This window comes from Meleagris gallopavo, chromosome 15 (genome assembly GCF_905368555.1).
Source record: "Meleagris gallopavo chromosome 15, MGAL_WU_HG_1.1, whole genome shotgun sequence".
NCBI classification, from domain to species: domain Eukaryota; kingdom Metazoa; phylum Chordata; class Aves; order Galliformes; family Phasianidae; genus Meleagris; species Meleagris gallopavo.
Window position 1 is genome coordinate 8666756 of NC_139418.1, and position 18679 is coordinate 8685434.

The following is an 18679-nucleotide window of genomic DNA, read 5'->3' on the forward strand; positions in this document are numbered from 1 at the left end:
GTGCGGCCGGGCGGGGCTGCCCACAAACCCGGCCTCGCGGCCTTCGCGCCTCCTGCCCGGCAGCGGTGATGTGAGGCGAGCCGGGCCGCGGGGCCGCGCGGGATGGGGAGGAGCGGCAGCCAGAAGTGGGTCTGGGCGTGGGAACCCGTGCGATTATCGTTATATAATGGCGTTGTGCAAAGGAGGCGTGAGGAATTTCGAACGGCCCCGGGCGGCGGCGGGGATCGGGCCTGGCGGGCGGGGTGAGGCCTGCGGAGCGCTGGGATCCGAGCACGAGGTGTGCGCTGCCAAAACGAAGCCAGGGGACCCCTGGGCTGCCGTGGGGCTGCAGCGATAACCGTGGGTGTGAGCCGTTCCTGAAGCAAAGCTGTGTAAGCGACGCCTCCCACCTGCAGAATGCACCTATCTATAGGAGTCTTTTCACGTAGGTTCTACCCCAGCGTTAGGATTACCATCCACATGCACCAGGCTGGGAAATGAGGTCTGTGAGGCCTCGCTTGGAGTGCTGCGCTCACGTGTGAACAGCACGGGACAGATGTAGATATGTTTGAGTGTGTCCAAAGGATGGCCACAAAAGTGATCCGAAGGATGGAACACCTCTCCTGGGAGGACAGGCTGAGAGCTGGTGCTGTTCAGCCTGGAGAAGAGAAGAGAAGGCTCCAGGGAGACTAGAGAGCAGCCTTTCAGTGTCCAAAGGGAGCTGTAAGAAAGAGGGGGACAGATGGTTTGGCAGGGTCTGTTATGATAGGTCAAGGAGAAATGGTTTCAAACTAAGAGATTTAGATTGGGTACAAGAAAAAGGTTCTTTATGACAAGAGTGGTGAGGCACTGGCACAGGTTGCCCAGAGGGTGGGTGGATGTTCTGTTCCTGCAGACAGGAACAGAGGTCAGAATGGAGGGCTTTGAGCACTGACGGAACTGTGGGTATCCCTGTTCATTGCAGGGAGTTGGACCAAATGACCTTTAAGGGTCCCTTCCAACTCAAATGCTTCTGTGATCGCCTCATGTTTTGCATGTAGGACCACCATGAACCATGCAGAACTGTCCCTTTGGAGAAAATAGCACAGTTCTGTCGTTCTCCCTTACAAAAGCTGTGTACTGTGTTTCTGCTGTACCTCTAAACCAGGCCTCTCATTTATACAGGATGGCAGGATCTTGTATGTGATCCGTGAGGCACTGTTGAACATGGAGCAGTTGCTTCTGAATGAAAACTTGCTGAAGCTGGAAACAGCATCTGCTGAATCATGTGGGATCCGGGTCCCAGAGCCCTGTTTCTTCCTTTGTATAAAGTTTGGTAGAAAAACTCTTCTCAGCTTTGGAGACATTCTGCCAGCTGCAAGCCCTGTTGCCGTCTGTTTTCAGACTTGTAGAATACACGAACAATGAGGGATCCTGGGTTATGGCTGTTGCTTTGTAATAGCAGATAAAATGTTATTTCAGATGTCTTAAAAATGTAAGTTCTGTTGGGTCTCAAAATGCACATGTGGAAAGCAGCTTCACAAAGAGTAATCATCTTAAGAGAAAGCACCTGTGCTGTGCTTCAGAATGGTGTAAAGGTGTTGAATAAAAGCTCAGTTAGTGTGGATTAATGAGTTACAGAAATGTAGAGGCATCAGTTCCCATCTGCGCTTTGAGGATTCACAGGTGCAAATAAGTTCTTTGTCATTGAGTTGGAGGATTAGAAATAGACATGTCAAAGCACCTGCTCATACAGTGTAAGTGTACTGAAGTTCATTTTTTCTGCAGAGATAAGATTTTAAAGGCTGTGCTTGGTATAAGGCAAGAACTTGATGGTACAGAGAAACTAGTGTCATATGCAACAAACTGTTTTCCTCTTTTAGCAGCTTGAACAGAGCACAGGAACAGCATTTTTGCAAAGGTCAGAGATAGTCTTTTAGCTTTTTTTATCACTGTGCAGTCAGTGGAACAAAATCTGTTGAGGTTGGAAAGTTTTACTCTAGTAGGTTAAGAATGATGCATGCATTAAAAATTTGCAGCTACTTCCTGACAATGATATAACATAGCACAATAGGCTTAGAGAAGGGAAGTTTCCACCTGTGGTATGTTTCTGAAGGTTTTTGTCATTTAAATGCAGGGATTTTCTGTCAGAAATTTCAACTGAATGTTCCCTTTGCGAGGTACAGTTTGGCACTCTGTCTTTACCACACGCTTCAAAGTGTGTGTTATCCTTATGTATGATTAGAAGGTAGGATTGAAACAAAAAAACCAAAAAAACCGACACAATTGCACCTGTGTATCTTCTGGAGTCCAAAATTTAGAGTTTCCAAGTGGAAAGATACTGGTTTTTTTTTTTCTGAAGGCTGCAGCTTTCACCAATGAAGTCCCTATTCTTCACCAATTGAAGTTGAAGAAAGCATTTCTGGCCATTTGGCTTTATCTTTTCTATCTCATAGACTTAAGGGTTCAAATTTGCCCCAGTTGGAGAACACAAACTGCTTGGATCCATTTCTTGGAAGGAGTCTCCCTGGGGTAGAGTCTGAGATGTACTGGTTGGTATCAGATGTGGAAACAGCTTGTTTTATTGCTTATGCTGTATGTTTCTTTTTCTGTAAAATTTTTGTTTTCTCAGCTTATCAATTATTCTTTTTGCCAATATAAAATGCATTTAAATTATAAATAAAATAATATTTTTACAGTAAAAGAATTTCAAGTGAATAAATTGTTTTGTTCTGAGTGTTAGGGTGTTAATCATCCTTAGTACTTGCCCAATGCTTTTCATTTTTCAAAGCATTTCACATGCTCTGATCTCTGCAGTCTTTTGATGTTAATAAGGAATCAAGTTTTTATTTTGTAGATTGGAGGCTTTGGTACAGATCTGTTCAGTGCAAGGCACGAGACATCAGCCCTCCTGCAGAGCTTCTGAATCAGTTTGTACGTACAGAAGGCCTGGTTTCCTCTCAGTTTGTAAATCATGTTGTTGCTTCTTGCCTTTTTCATCAACACATTGTTGCTTTTTGCCTTTCCCTGGTTTGTCAGCGCTCATCTCGGCAAAGCTCCATACCTGTATGGGGATTTTGAGGTGCACAGGTGGAATGCAGAGGGTGCTTTGCCCTTGAGCATTTAAGACGGAGAGTCACTTGTTTATTTGCAGCTTCTGTAGTTGCTAAAATCATAATTAGATTAAACTGTATAGCTTGGGTAATCTTGAATGGTGATTGCAGGCCAGAAGATTTCTCACATGTTACGTGATCTGCTCAGCACGAAGGCTTAGCTTCAGTGGAGAGCAGCAGTGCTGGAGTTCAGCTTGCTCTCATGCTGAGTTACAGGAGTAATGAATGAGTGGCTTTGTGTGCTGGAAAGGGACATGATAGGGAGAAACTTGCTGCAAGTTCAGTTGTTTTTGAATGTGATGGTTTTTCTCAGCATCTGCCTATTTGCATGACACAGTTACTGATGGCTTTATTGCAGTTTCTGAAGCCTCTCAACTATTCTGGTAGCTGTAACTGGACTGAGACAAACTAAAATAGACGATTCCGAAATCAAGTTTTTATTCTAATTGGGGCGATTCTCAGTTGTGCCCTGACCACTTTTTCAGCACAGAAAGCAAACATCTGCAAATCCTTATTTTTATATTCAACTAAGTACTTCAGACTTTATTTCTCACTACTAATCACAATGTTTTGATTAAGACTTCTGTTGTATTTTTCCCCTTTTGCCTTAGTAGCCTAAATGAAGTACTGTTTTTCACCAGTATGCTGCACCTGGATTTTAGAGGTCAGAAGGAAGGAACCAGGCTTAGAAGGGATTTTGGTTTAAGTGCTGATTTAGAGTGGAAGTTCTTAGTGGCAGATTTATTCCCTCTGAACAGCACAATGGGGCCCACAGTCAGCTGCTCCTTGGTAAATCTGTAATAAATGATATGTTCTACATGGTTATTCTGATTGACTGCTGAATAGTGTTCTGGTTGTTCTGGGCCATGGGCAGGTCCTTGCTTTGGTTCCCATTTGTTTGTGTTTTTGTTTTTTTTTTAAAGTCCAATCATCCAGTCAGCTGAAACTGACACACTTTCAGCATTAGTGCCTTCAGGAGAGGCAGTGTGATTATGAATGTTTTTAATTTCGACCTACGAGTTGTGATGGCTAATAGGCAAACTGATGCCCGAGACAACTGGCCTGGCATGGTTGCGAAACTGGTGATAGAAACTGCTTCAGCAGCATCAGGGAGCTCTGTTTGTCCTCCTTTGATTCCCAGGCAGATTAGTGAGATCAGGCTGGCAGATAGTAGGCAATCTGCAGTCTTAGGAGAAAAATCTTTTTCAGTCCTAAGCTACCCCTTTGACAACAGTTTCTCATGCACTTCTAAGCTTTAAGAAAAATAGCTTGCTTTCAGTCTTTGGGCTTAAGGAAAGGAGCAAAGCTCTCTCTCATAATCCTACCATTTTTCTTCTGACAGATTTGTGAGGGTCACAACTTAAAAGCTTTCTTGTAACACCTCAAATCTCACTTCAACTTTTAGGGGAGTTGTTCAGCTTATGTGTGAGTGTTTGCCAGTTGTAAAACAAGGATAGGTGAGACGTTAGGAAGAAGTTCTTTTCTCAGAGGGCGGTGAGGCACTGGCGCTGCTGCCCAGAGCTGTGGGTGCTCAAGGCCAGGTAAGACAGGGCCCTGAGCAACCTGATCTGATGGGGGTCAACCAGCCTACAGCAGGGTTGGGACTGGGTGATCTTTAAGGTTCCTTCCAATCCGACCGTGCTGTGATTCCGTGAAAAATGCTGAGTGACATTCTGGCACTGTCTAGCAACTGTCAAATGCTAGTGGAAATGTACATATTTGTTCAGGAGTTTAATTTGCAATCCCTTTGTGAAGTCTCAAGCAGCTCAGTGTTTCTCATGGGATCATAGTGCTCTGTGCTCCATCCACCTGCACTCCCTCTCAGCACATTGTTTAACAAGCTGTGTTACTACATAGTGGTTAATTTGGCAAAGTTACTTGCTGAACTTACTTTACAAATGAGCTGTCTCTCCTGTAGAACTGCACGCTGGTGATTGCAGCAGGTATCACCTGTTCTTGGCTGAAAGATCGTGGGGAGGACACGAAAGAAGAATAGACGGCCACAGCCAGCTGGAATGGTTTCTCCTCGTTGGATGAGTTGTGCTTAGAGGTGTGCATGCAGCAGTATCGAGAAGGTTTGCATGTGCCCTGTACTGAGTTGTGTGTGGTCGCGCTCGCTTCCACGGCCACAAACCACAGCCATTTATAGCCAGTGGCCGAAACACTGCTCTGCGTTGATTAGATAGATGCCTCTTTACACTTTGCAGGGACTGCACTTTTTTGTTTAGCTGCTTGACAGCTGCCTGTTCCTGAGCAACTGGTGGCTCTGTGAGCATGCTCCTGGCAAGCGTGTTCCACCTCAGTGTGTTGTGAAACAAGGCTTCGTGGGCTGCTGCCTTACGTAACCGCCAGAGCCGGGCTGGTGCCAGGCTGTGCCATGACTAACTGCGTTTCAACAATAGCCCTTTGAGGGCACCTGAAAGATTATTCTGCAGTCATAGCAGTCAGCTGGGCACACAGCAGTTGTACAGACAGAGCGTGTTGATGTCTGTGCCACAAATAACCAATTATACATAGAGTGCATGCGTGTAAATGTTTCTCCTTAAGTCTCCTTAATACGTTATTTATCTTAAAATAGCTGGAGTGGAAAATCGTTCTTGAGTTAAGTACAGGAGTGTTAAATTCTGGCTTTGTAGTAAAGTTCTGTATTGTTCCTTCTGAACTTTAACTGTCCTGCTTTGTTCCCTCGTTGATGACACAGATGCTTTCTTCATGGCATCATAGTTCGTTGCTGTGAAAATGACTGAATCACAGTAAACAGAGCTGAAGCAACGCTGCGGAGGGAGAAGCTGTAGAAGTTGTTGAGCTTGTATTTTGAAGTATGCAGGAGTATTTTTTTTAGGTGTGTAATTCAAATGTCAGAGGTGGTAAGAAAAGAACAGTCTTGCGATGAGGGAAGAAGTAGTGGAATCATCTGTTTTTTTTGTCTTGTATCCAAGCTCAAGCTCTGAAATGTCTAGGTATTCCTGTACCAAGGCAGCTGCCCCCAGAATGGAAAACTGTTGTGCCAAAAAGCTATTAATAACAATCTAGTCGCGATCTACAGGCCTTCCTTACCCTGAAACGTTGGAGTATTTCAGTAGTGATAATGGCAAGTGTACACCAGTGAAGACTGCAGTTAGATGGACTATGTGTGAATTGAGCATGTTTGCATGGTTTTTGATTTGCCTTTTTTTTTTTTTTTTTAAAGAATGTTTGCAAATGCAATAATGTATCTGGTTTAGTCCAGATAAGCCAGAAACACAGATTGCCTTTTAGTACAGGAGACATCAAAGTGCTGTGTTAATATAGACAGGCATGCAGGGCTACTAGCAGAATTCCAGGCTCTCAGGATTGCTTAGTATTTATTTAATAATCATATCCTAAGGCAGACCACTTGTTTTCTTAATTGCTGTCCACGTCCACAGAGCACTGTGTACTGTGAATAGAAGGCTGGAGAGGCCACTGCAGGACCAGTGCTGCCAATAATGTAAATAGGACCGTATTTTCAGATACATGTGAAATCTCAGAATTCCATATCAATAAATCAAATGTGACTGAACTGAACTGGCCTCTGAATCTGGTTGCTGGAGTGTGGCATCTTGACCACAAGTGCTGATCAGCTGGGTGCTAACTGCATACTATGGGTGTATGATGGGTCTGTCAGTCACATTTTTTTGGCAAGGTGGGATCACTATGGCTAATTCTTGACAGCTGAGTCAAAACCAGGCACTTCATGTGGAAGCCAGATGTTACTTTCGAGCTCTACTTCCTCATAAGGAATACAATTATAAACATCTAAAAAATAGCACTAAGTTCTAGAAGTGTATACAGAAATTCTCTTAGATAGGAACACAAATAGGAGGCTCTGAATCAGTCACTTTCATGAATTCTCTTGCTGATACAGAAAAATTTGTCATGCAGTAGAGTGTGGACTGGTCTTCGTGCTTTTAAGAGGAAGCCTTATGAAGATGGAGCTGTTTTCTTCACTTTATTGTTCTCCCCCTCCTCTTTTCTTTGGCAGAGGTTATTTGTCTTCAGGCAGTTCTGGGTTATGTAGAGGGGTGCAGTGCCATCTCAGATTTGCTGTCCTGACACAGCTGGGGCGTGCAGCTCTCAGAAGGCAGCATTCAAAAAGGAAAGGCACAACGTTCTGATGCTACATTAGTCTCATTTAATCTCATTGTGTCTTGTTTGAAGATGTTCAGCAGTAACAGACAAACAAAGTCTTAATGATTTGAGGTTTCCAGAAACTATGAAAAAAGTATCTTTTTCCCCCCGGATGTGTTCTAGTTTTCCTCTGAATTCCACATAGGTAATTTCTTGGAAATTATAGTTTGAGTTTTGTGGAGATCAGGACTCTGTCTGTGGGGAGAGCTGAGGAGAAGAGGAGATGTGCTCAGGCACTGAGGCCAGCAGCACTGGGAGCAGCGGGAGCTGTGGGTCAGTGCGATGCAGCTGGGGGAGCATGGCAGGGAAGAGAAGCTCTGTGCTGAGGGGCCTTTCCTTGGGAAAGGGAGCGAAGTTCAGGAGCTGGAGGCTCACAGAGGGAATGGATGAGGCTCAGGGCTGGGGGATGCTGGGATGTGCTGGGGAGTTGCGAGGAGCTAGAACTTCTGAGCTTAAGAGGGATGGAGGCTCTGCAACAGGATGGCTGCAGTTTACTTAAGGTATTTAAGTATCTGGATAACTTAATTAGATCGTGGAGAACCATGTTTGATCCTGTTCCTCATCTCTCTTCCCCCTTCTCTCTTTCTGATCTCCAGAATACAGTACTGCCACATGTCCAATTGCTTTCAGCCCAACAAAGGGCTGGGTCTCTTTAAATACCAGTCCCCTTACTTGAACATTTTTTCTTCGTGACATTTTTCTCCTGTTTTGATGAAGCAAAGTATAGTTTGCTCACTTTATTAAAAATACATTTCTCTTTCATCCTTCATTTTGACACCTGCCTCGCTGCCTAAAAGGAAATAAGATTCTTGCTGGCAAGATTCCACCATTGAGTTTCTGAGATTATAAATACATTCTTCCTCCTAATTACCTTTGAAATATGCTTGAGCCTAACATTTTATTCAGGAAAAAAACAAAACAAAAAAAACCAACCCATGTTATACTGCATACTGCTTCATCCCTTCCATTCATCAGTGGCATCTAAAATAATTTTCACTTTTGGGGTATTTCAGAAATACCCATTGCTGTGTATTCCTGGGCAATAGAAAACAAGGTCCTTACGCACCAAAAGAATAAGAGTGCAAAATTTAGAACACAGTTGACAAAAAGGTATTATGCAGAACAGGACAGTGGAATAAAGGAGCCTGGCTGAAGGGAGAAACTAGCAGGAATAGCTCCTTGCAAATAAATCTGTATGAATGGAAGCAGGATCTATTCATTTTGTGTCCTCTTTCTGCAAGTGTTGTGGGGATTCGTAGTCTTTTGTCCTAGAAGTAAATGGTTTTGTTATTTCTACATATAAAATCTTTCCTGTACCTGCTAAATAACCAGAAGCCCAGATGACATAATGCCACAGAAGCTGCTGCTGAGCGTGTTTCTTTTGGCCCCTTTCTCTAAATGTCCAGTTACTTAAATGCTGAATTATATAATGAATGACAGTCCTCTTGGCTAACCTTGTTTTCTCATTCTTAGTGCTCCTCCTAGTTTCAGAAACTTCCTCTGTTAGTTTCATTATGTTCTTGGAACTCGAATTAAGAGGGAGGAGCTGGCTGGCAAGGAAAATCATTCCCTCATTTCACTCCTTGGCCTTCAAGTGTGGAGAGGTCAAAAAAAGAAAAAAAAAAAGATACAGGAGGATTATGCTTTGAAAAATGGTGTAATGTGAGGATGAAATGTAAGTCATACAGAGTTAAAAACTTCCAGTCCTTTCTTGCTTGCAGTATAGATATGCTAGTTTAAAACTGCATTAGTTCCTCCTTGTCCAGCCCTTTGTGTACCAGAACTGGCTCCAGGTAATTCAGGATTAAACAGTTTCTAGAGTGATTTTGAAGCCCTGTGTGTTTGTTCATCAAAGCTCAACTTCTGCAGTATTTGTGTTAATGCCCCATTGTGTGTAAATGAGGACTGGCTGATTACTTAATGTTGTTTGTATTATTTACTGTTACGCAGGTGTTAATCTTATTAAATGTGTTAATAACGGCTTGGTATTTACAAGTATCAGTTTATTAGTTGGGCTTTGAATCTGAATTTGCACCTTGAACTTGCACTTGGGGTCAGACTTCAGTAGTTATATATTATGTGCTTACTTCCCATATGTAAACTTCCATTAACAAGATCACATGCTTCAAAGTTTGGGTCCCAATTCAGGAAAGTGTTCCTCATTAAGAGTGTCCACAGACATGCTCTCTAGGTACAGCCCTGTGACTGAACAGAGACAGTTGGCTCCTGCACCTCACATCTTCTTTGTTTGCATAAACATCTTCCCAGAGCTTTCCTTCTGGAGACCTTCAAAGACTCCGTGGCTTTGATCAGTAATACTTCATATTTTTGTAGAGTTTTTCATCTATAGATTTCAACATGTTTGGTGAAAAACCGACAGATGTCACCAGGTGCCACTCTGCAAAATGAAGAAGCTGAAGTAGAAAGATGTAATTGAGTGGAGCAGCAATTACACAGTGAGTCAGTGCTGGGAGCAGAATAGAATTTAGTTCTGTTGGCTCCCACTGCTGCGTCCATTCCCTGGGGTCGCAGCGTGGCCCTGTCCCAGAGGCTGTCTTGAGCTGCTCTCTGCACATTATGTTCTCATCTGCTGTCAGACAGGAAACAGAGAAATTTCATTTAAACAAAGAATTAACAATTGCAAAAAGAAGAGTTCAGAGTTGGCCGTTCCGATTCTCTTCTCCTGCCACTGACTTCCTGCAATTGTTCTTCGCCGCCTATAAAAGAGAGTGATAGATTTCTCTGTTTTGTTGGAAGCAGAGTTGCTTCTTTTTAGCTCTGCTAGATTGGGCAAGAGCCTCTTGTGGAGGTGTCAGAGAGGTACTTGCCTTTGGACAGACAGAAAAGCAGCAGCATCTGAAAACAGGAATTCTGAAAGAAATCTTAAACTAATATTTTACCTGAAAATTGAAAAATAATGCTTCCTCTGTGTGTATAGGGAAAGGCATTAGGATAAGGCATCTGTCAACTTCCTTTTGACTGCAGTAGAGTGAATTTACAGGTGTGTAGATCTTTGACAAGTCTGTGGAACACAATGTTGGGTTTATGTCTAGAACAGCTACAACCAAGACTGTAAGAAGTTGAAAAAGCATTGACAGGTGGAAGTCAGTGCTTTTAGAGTTAGAGGTCCTTACTTAAAAAGGCGTGCTGCTCTCAAAGCTTTTAGACACGAGGAAAAACTTTTTCTCTCAGTGAGCGGTCAGGCACTGGAATGGCTGCCCAGAGAGGTCATGGAGTCGCCGTCCCTGGCAGTGTTCAAGAGGCTGAGAGGATGAGGAGCTGCGAGATATGGTTTAGTTCGTGGTAGCAGTGGTAGTGAGAAGACGGTTAGACTAGATGATCTTATAGGTCGTTTCCAACCTTGTGATTCTATGATTCTTTTCCAATTAAAATTTAAATAGAATCAGCCAAGCATATTAGTTCTGACAGAACTTCTACTCCCTAGATCTTGTTTGGTTTTCATGCTCTTCCCCGTGCTCCCCAGGAGGAGACCCTCTGGCATTCCGACACAGCTTGGAGGAAGTGCAGCACTTCAGATACGTTCCTTCTCCATGTCAATCAGGGGTCTCCATTCCTTCCTATCGCTCAGAAACTGCATCTTTTCTCCTCTCATGCTTTCCTAACCTGGGGAATTGCTCTGAGCTGTTAGTCAGAGCAGGTCTGGCTTTGTTTTGTAGCAGCTTTCAGACACCCGGGGTGCATGACGCCACCCACACAAGTGCTGTGTCCTTCTGTGCCGGCTGCACTCCTGCCTCACCCACGGGAACCTGGTGACGTTTGTGCCCTATCTGGGTCAGTAGACAGAGGAGAGACCTGTCCTCCTTGTTCCTTGATCACCATTGTCCTGAGTACCAGCTCTTCTGGGGTTATCTCCTTGACTATTTCGATAATCTCAGGCATGCTATCGGTAGGTACACGCAGTGGGGTAATTGGTCTTTCAGGCCATCTCTTGTATCTTAGGAGTCAGCCTGCTGTTATACTGTTGAATAAAATCAATTTAACAAAAAAAGAGAATAATCTTTTTCTCTCTGGATATGGTCACAGTGGCTCTAGGTATGGATTCAACAGCTGCTAATGGTAACGGTCCCCTCAACAACTTCAGATGGGTGACTGAGATTTTATTTTATTAAGTAGGTGGCTTTTTGTTAATCAGAAGAGCAAACTATGTGTGCAAACCTGACTGTGCTGTTTGTTCTACCTTGGTGTTTAATTTGGCTTGAACAGTCAGACTGAAAACTAAATTGGTGGGTTTATTTTTTTCATGATACATAAGCAACAGCTTTGCTTTTAGAGATCTTACTGTGAGTGTCAGACATGCTTCAGAGAAAAGGAACAAAGCTGGAGGGATCCACCCTGTGTTAGAGGCAGCAGGCTGTTTGTGTATAAGCCTGCTTGTTTCCTTGGGAGGTGAGTGGTTCCTAAAAAGGGTAAAAGCTCACAATCTACAGCTGAATGCGTGATAGCTCCTGGATTTGGCCGTTGATATCAGGCCTGCTCTTACTGCTCCGTGCTCGAAGGCTGTGAAGGCAGTATTATTGACAAGCAGGAATGAATTGTCCCCGAGCCATTATTAGAGAGCAGTGACCCAAGGAAACAGAGGAATGGTTGCTGCCTGTTAAACAGCTTTGTTATTTTAGTGAAAATTTTTTTTTTCCAACTCTTAGCTGGATGATTTGATTTCTTTGGTTAAAATTCTTTTGTTCTTCTGGTAGCACTGGAGTTTGTCTGTCTGTCTGACTTGGTTAAAGGAGCACTGAGATGAGCAGAGCACTCATGCTCTGGGGCAGCAATTTCTTCCCTTCTCTATCTCGTGCCTACAGCCTGAGAATCTGTTGTACTTTGTGTTGTGGAACATGAGGAGGTGGATGGGGCTGCTGCTTACTGGGGTTTCAGTGGGTGCTTTCAGTAACCCAGCATTTTTGCTAGGTTGCTTCCTGAAACTTCAGAAGTGTTGGTGAGCACAGATTCCACAATACCTCAAGCTGTTGGGGAGGCAGGTTTTTGCTTACATGTTTTGTTCTTCTGATTCTCGTTAGGTGATGGACATCTCTTTGTCCAAGCGGAATATCACTAAGGTGTAAATATTCCCTGACACAAAGCTGCCTGCCTTTGGTGGGAAGGTTTCTCTACGATTACTGCTGGGACTACAAGGAGGGTATTTCCCTTCTGCCATCAGTTTCCAGCCTGAATGAGTTTGCTCTGACAACAGTGTGCTGATATATTCATTTTGATTCCATGAATTTGGGAAGAAGGTATCCAGTGTAGGCTTGGTATTACTATCTTCTGCCTCCAACCTGCACTGATGGTTGGGGCAGAAGGAACGTCCTGAGACAAACATAGTCACAAACTGCTGTTCTTCCCTCTGTAACACCAACCTCCTGCAACATTTTCCTGGAGAGATAAAATGCAGTCTGTTTACACGCGGTTGTCTTTGAATGTCAGATGGACTTGGTCCAACTTTATAGTGAGTGAGTTTCTTCCTACTTCCCATGTCCTTATAAATGATAAAACATTTCACGCAAAGCGAATTGCAGAACTCTAAGCTGTAAGTGGTATCTCTGCTAAGAGCCTTAATAGCAGCAGGTACTGAGTGAATCACGGTCCATAAACTCTTCTGCTGTCTCCAGGGATGCATTTTCCAGATGTGGTAGCAGCAGGAATAGAAGGAAGGAAAGTTGTGCAGTACGCTTTGCTGTGGACTGGTGGAAAACTCGGTGCTGTTGTTCCAGCTCATTTTGCATGCACTTGAACACGATTCCTAAAGTGGGGTCAAGCATGCTCATTCTCTTCTCCCCACTTGACACCTGCCTTGGTTTCATGAACTGCTAATGCAGCTTTTCTGTCTTGAAATGACAAACTTAAAAATAGATGCGGCTACGTAGACTTATGGGAAGAGCCAGTTGTCTGTCTTTGTGCATCGGTTCTATAGCAGGCAAATAAGGGCAACTGAACCCAACCATCTCTACTGACTGAATCATATGTCTGTAACACAACAGTGAAACAGAAGGTTTCGAGGAGGCAGATAGGTTAATGGTAAGAAGAAGAATAAAAGAGCATTAAGAGTGATGAATCCCTGTCTCCAGGGAAGGTTAATCCTTCAAGAGTTAAAGATGGTTTGTCTCTTCTTTGGCATCTGAATAAAAATTGTCAGGTGGCTGAATTCACTGATGTCTGCATGAAGTAATTAAAGAGTATAGTGTAATTCAGAAGGATGCATCCTAAAAAATGAGTTAATTTAGAGTGTCTCAATAGTAGATACTTCAAAAGAAAAGAGGATGCTAGATGTTTTCTAAACTGTTTGCAGACAGAGCTGCCTTGGGATGGCTGTTACTGAACAAGGGGTGTGTGCAGGGGTAAGTGTGGCTGTCCAAGGCAGTTTGATAGCTCTGCTGCTCCTTGAGTTCCTTCCACAGTGTACGTAGTTGCCATCAAAAGCAGTCTGTGGTGGTTGTTTTGATTCAATAGATGTTCCTAGAAGTGCACCGTGTGGTGGTTTTCCCACTCATCTGAAAAAAAAAAACAAAAACCCTGAAATAACAAATAGAGCACTTTGTCTTCTGTAGGTGAAAAGCTCCCTCTTTGTCCCTCTTTGTCCCTCCAAGAATGAGTGCCTAATCTGCATGAGATACCCCTGTGTTTTATATTTCTTGAACACACAGCTCAGGGTACAGGGTGTAACGGTAGGAGTTGCCTGTTCTGTGTTGTAACCTCAGTTACTGATGAGTAGACAGTGAATGAACTTTGTAAGGAACAGGCAAGCTTTGTTGTGCTAGTCAGGAATTGGCGTCTGTGTGGAGAAATACTGACATCAAGCCCTCTTGGACTGCTTTTACTTGAGGCCTGCAGCCATAATCTGATTCACTTTTCTTTGGTTTGCAAGAAGGACTTGAAAAATAGGAAAAAACAGCAGCAATACTGTACTTGAATGTATCTCTGATCTGTAGCTGTGGTACTTACTGTTCAGCTGGGTGAGGGCACTACCAGCACATGGGCAGAAGCTTTTTCTGTCTGCCACTCCTACTTCTCTGAGCAGGGATGTTACTTGCCAAGAAGGAAGCAATAGGGTACAGAGCTCTCCCTGACCATAAAAGCTCTTTGGGACATTTCAGGCTGGGAGACCTCACCAGCCGGCCTTTTCTTATCTCTTTATTCCCTTTGTCTCTTGGGAGCTCTCCCAGCAACCTTTCTTGTCTCTTCAGGAGACGTTGTGTATGATGGGTTACGATGCACCCTGCTCGTGTTGAGCCAGTACAGCAGGCGGCTCAGCACCACCCAGCTGCCCGCTCACTCTCCCCAGTGGGATGGGGAGGAGAATTGGAAATACAAAACTGGGAACTCGTGGTTTGAGGCAGCTTACTAGGCAAAGCAATAGCCGTGTGCATGAGCAAAGCAAGGCAGATATCCAGCCCCTCCCAGGAGAGCATGGCTCGGCACATGTAATGGTTTCTTGGGAAGATGAACACTATCACCCTGATCGTCCCTTCCTCCTCCTTTTCCTCAGTTTGTATCACTGGCTACAGCACCACATGGTATGGGACGTCCCTTTGACTGGACTGGGTCAGCTGTCATAGCTGCATCCCCCCAGCTCCCTGTGTGCCCCAGCCCCTCGCTGGCAGGGCAGCACAAGGAGCTGAAATGTCCTTGGCTCTGCACAGCGCTGCTCAGCAACAACTAAAACATCAGTGTTATCACCACTACTTTCATTAAAAATCCAAAGCACAACATCATACGAGCTTCTATGAAGAAAATTCACTCTATCCCAGCCACAACCGTGACGCTTGTCCAACACCAGGCCTCCAACATGCGGTATGCTGGAATTCAAACTCTGGCTCTGCAATTCTTCTGATTTCTTGCTCTAGTAACAACAGAGTCTTTACAGTATTTTCAAAGTTACCTTGCTGTATTTATACTCAATAGTCCCCCCCTTTGTTTAGTTGAATCTGCTGTAGAATCTTTAGTTGCTTGTCTAAGTAAATCACAAAGTTGCATTTCAGCTGTTACGTTTGTGGTGCCTGCAGGTTGCTTCTAGGGACGCTGAGTTGTTAACAAAGCAAATTGGTTCAGTAACACCACATTCTTCAGTAAGCTATCAGAGCTACTGATGTCTTGTAGAATTAAGGTTGTTTTTCACTGTGCACGGGCCAGCCCTTGGGAGTGACTAATGTCACCAGAAATTAGTGACCTTGGCATCAAACGTGGAGTCTGCTGAAAAACAGGTGCTGCTTTTAAATGCCAGTTAACATGGGAGGTGGAGGAATTGAGCATTGTTTAGCCACCCACATTCTTCTGTGTAAATCAGAGCCATGGATCCTTGCTGCTAAGACGACCTGATGTATTTGTGCCACTGTTGACCTGCTAAATGTGGAATATCAGTGCTTTTATCACTTATTAAAAATTGTCTTTTCAGAAGAAATGTCATTTGCTCTAATGAATGATTGTGTCCTGGAGACACCTTCTGCAGATTTACCTGTGACAGAGCCAGTATGGTTTGGAGGGAAGACTGGTGTTTAAATGTTCCTTTTTTTTTTTCTGGGGAAAAACACTTATCTGTCTAAAGCACAAAAATATTTTTCCCATCTGTGAACATTAAAGCTAAATTTTTGAGTCACCTGAGGGGTGGTAAGGGAAGAAAATTAATCTGCTGCCGACTTGCAGTGCCTGAATTTTGTTCCATGACCAAGTGCAACATGAATGTATTGCACTTTTGCTTGACTACTTGTTAACTGCAATCTAAAATGTAGTCCCAAGAGCGGCATAACAAACTTTCCCTTGCGCCCCGAGTTAAATCTAGGCAAACAGACCTTGCCAGAAGGGTACATGAAAACATTCCCCTGCTCCTAGTTCCAGAGGTCCATTTCAGTGCTTTGCAGAGATAGCTGAAGCCTACTGTCTCTTTGCAGTGACTTAGTATAGTGGCACAGGCAGATTATAAGCTGTACTCACAGTGTACACCTCAGGTAGTGTGGCCAACACATTGCTCTTCTGTTTTCTTCCTCTTCTAGCCCTGGTGAGGGCTGTGCACAATTGAGGCTTGCAACAAATTCTGAGAACTTGAAGAACTCTGTTTGTCCTTCTCTGATGTTAGCTCCTTTTCGTGTCAAAGTTTCTCTTTGCTACACAGCATTCAAATTCAGCCTTCACTGTGTGCTTACAAGTATTGATTTTTTTTGTATTGCCTCAAGTTTTTTGCTTCTTACTCTTGAGGAAGATGACAACATCTTACAGAGATGCTACTGTAGTATTATACTGAAGCTCCTTTCAGACTCCCAAGATAATGGAAAGGATTATTCTGTTCAGGGAGGTGGTAATATTCAACAGGATAATGTGTTTATTACCTAATTTCTTGAAATATTTCACCTCCAGACTTGAAGCTGTTGAGGTGCATGTGAAGCATGCTGTGCAGGATGCTCTACCTGGAGTAGCTCCTGCTGTGGGAGGGAGCTCATCTCTGCTCCCAGGGCAGGCATTTGAAATGTCCACGCTCAAAGAAAATGCAGTGTTTGGGTACGCATCTTCTGCCCTCTCTGTCACCCATCTTGCACTGTCAATCTGATAGATTTGAAAGGAAAGCCAGGAATCACCACAGGGCTGGTGATGTCAACCTGCATTGTTGTCTTGGGCTGACCTACCTTTGCCTCTGCTGGCCTCCAAGCTGGCCTTGGACATAATTGTTTGTAGCTGCCCCAGTCAAATGAGTGCTGCTGCATCTGATTGTGCCTAGTGAAACAACTGGGTGCTGTTCAGAGTCTCCTAGAGCCATAGAAACTCAACCGGAGGAGCACATACTTCTATCCAAAGAAGAAATTTTAAATAGCAACATCTATATCAGTCTAGATGTAGTCTGAAGTCCACGTGACTTTTGCTGGTGCTTCCTTTCATTTGGCTCCACTGAAGTGCACCCATCTACAGTTTCATGCTGCCATCCATTTGTGTCACTGCAGTCACATGAGACCAAGGTGAGAGGCCTCTTGCACACCCATCCATCAGACAGCCCTCTCTCTATCTCCCATCTCCTTTCACCATTTTAGGGTTTGTGGATTCTGTTTGAGCCTCTCAGTGGGACTCTGCACAAGGATCATGCTCACAGATGCCGTTTGACCAGTTCATTGACATTCCTGTCAGGGAGATGAGAAAATTTCTGGTTATATCCTCAGCACTGGATAGGAAAAAACTGTAGCATTCCCTGACACTAGTCATGAAAATTGGTTCCATGGAACTCTGACATAACAAAATAACTTCTTTCTTTGTTTGCATCCATGCTGCCCATTGAAACAAAAGACAATAGATACACTGGATGCGTCAGGAAATTCCTTTGTAACACTGATGACAGCCCAGTGCTATCTTTAGCCTTGTGCTCTGGTACTGCAAGGTCCAGCCCTCCCTTTGTGAGGATCTGATGACCTGGAGGAAGAGCTTTCCTAGCAAAAACTCTTGCTGCTTCCATACTTACGGCTATGTCAGCTGATGGAGTCAGAGGTGCTCCTTCACCTTACAAGTCTTTCTGAGCAAAGGAAGAAAGTTGCCAAAAGCCAGGTATAAATAACCTGCTGGCTGGCCTGTGGAAATTGTGCCTCTGTGCTTTGTAAGTGCAAAGTCATGTCTGCCTTTGTGAAAGCGGGGTTAACTGCTCCACAATACTGCCAGCTGAGTTCACTTCACAGTTACTTGAGGCGATGAATGTGCTGGAAATCTATGTCCTGGTTTCTCACGATTGTTTAGTATGGAAGTACAAGTGTGTTGAAGGGTTATTCACAGCACAGTACAGTCTGTCTCACTGTGTTGTGGGGTAACTGGTACACTTCTGAACGTCCAGTCTCCTTCCAATATTAGTAATACCTTCCATTGCGTTGAATATGCTGGTATCAGAAATCTGTAAGGCAGCTTTTGCAATAGAGAGGGCACAAGGTTCCTCTCTGTTCCCAGCATGTGAATACTCTTCCAAGTGACCAATGCTTCAGGAACCTTGAGGCTTGCTGGAATTTTTCCTGCAAGTACTTACAGGAACATCTGACCTGAGGGCAAGTAAAACCTGTTCACTTTTCATGTATGTATGTAACTCCACATCCTATAGGCAAAATGGATCCAGAGACTTGCTTAAATCTCTTGGCTGTGTGTCATGGTCAAGGAGGGAGATAGAATGTAATGTAGTTGAAGAGGTGGGAAGCAGAACAGCACATTGAGAGGGTGAACTGCCTTTTAAGCACTTGAAGCCAGCTGATGAGCTTGGCTGGGAACCATTGATTATCAGTTTTCTGTTTTACCTTTGCCTGTTCCTACCTTACTCACACCATGTAAGACTTAATTTGTTGGGTTTGGGTGTTATTTACGTGGTTAAAATGGCAGGCAGAGAGGAGAGAAGCATGCTGTGACATCAGCTTTCCACTGAGTTAAGAGATGGGATTATTTTCTTAATCCTGTGATGGATCATCTTTTTAAAACTAGTAAATATTTCTGACCAT

At 43.9% G+C, this 18679-nt stretch overlaps 1 protein-coding gene and 1 long non-coding RNA gene across 3 annotated transcripts in view; both read left to right on the forward strand.

Moving 5' to 3' along the window:
• The window catches only part of ERGIC1 (endoplasmic reticulum-golgi intermediate compartment 1), a 57893-nt gene that overhangs the window by 160 nt on the left and 39054 nt on the right, over positions 1–18679 (forward strand). The window contains exon 2 of one of the 2 annotated variants that reach the window (XM_085236814.1): positions 4990–5121. The exons of the other annotated variant lie outside the window; for it this stretch is intronic. The gene's annotated coding sequence lies outside the window, so the exon portion shown is untranslated. The remainder of the gene's footprint in view (positions 1–4989; positions 5122–18679) is intronic. 2 annotated transcript variants of the gene reach the window in all.
• LOC146543329 (uncharacterized) lies at positions 3–2665 on the forward strand. Its single transcript, XR_014886595.1, has 2 exons — positions 3–371; positions 1144–2665. It is a non-coding gene; the product is annotated as an uncharacterized LOC146543329 (long non-coding RNA).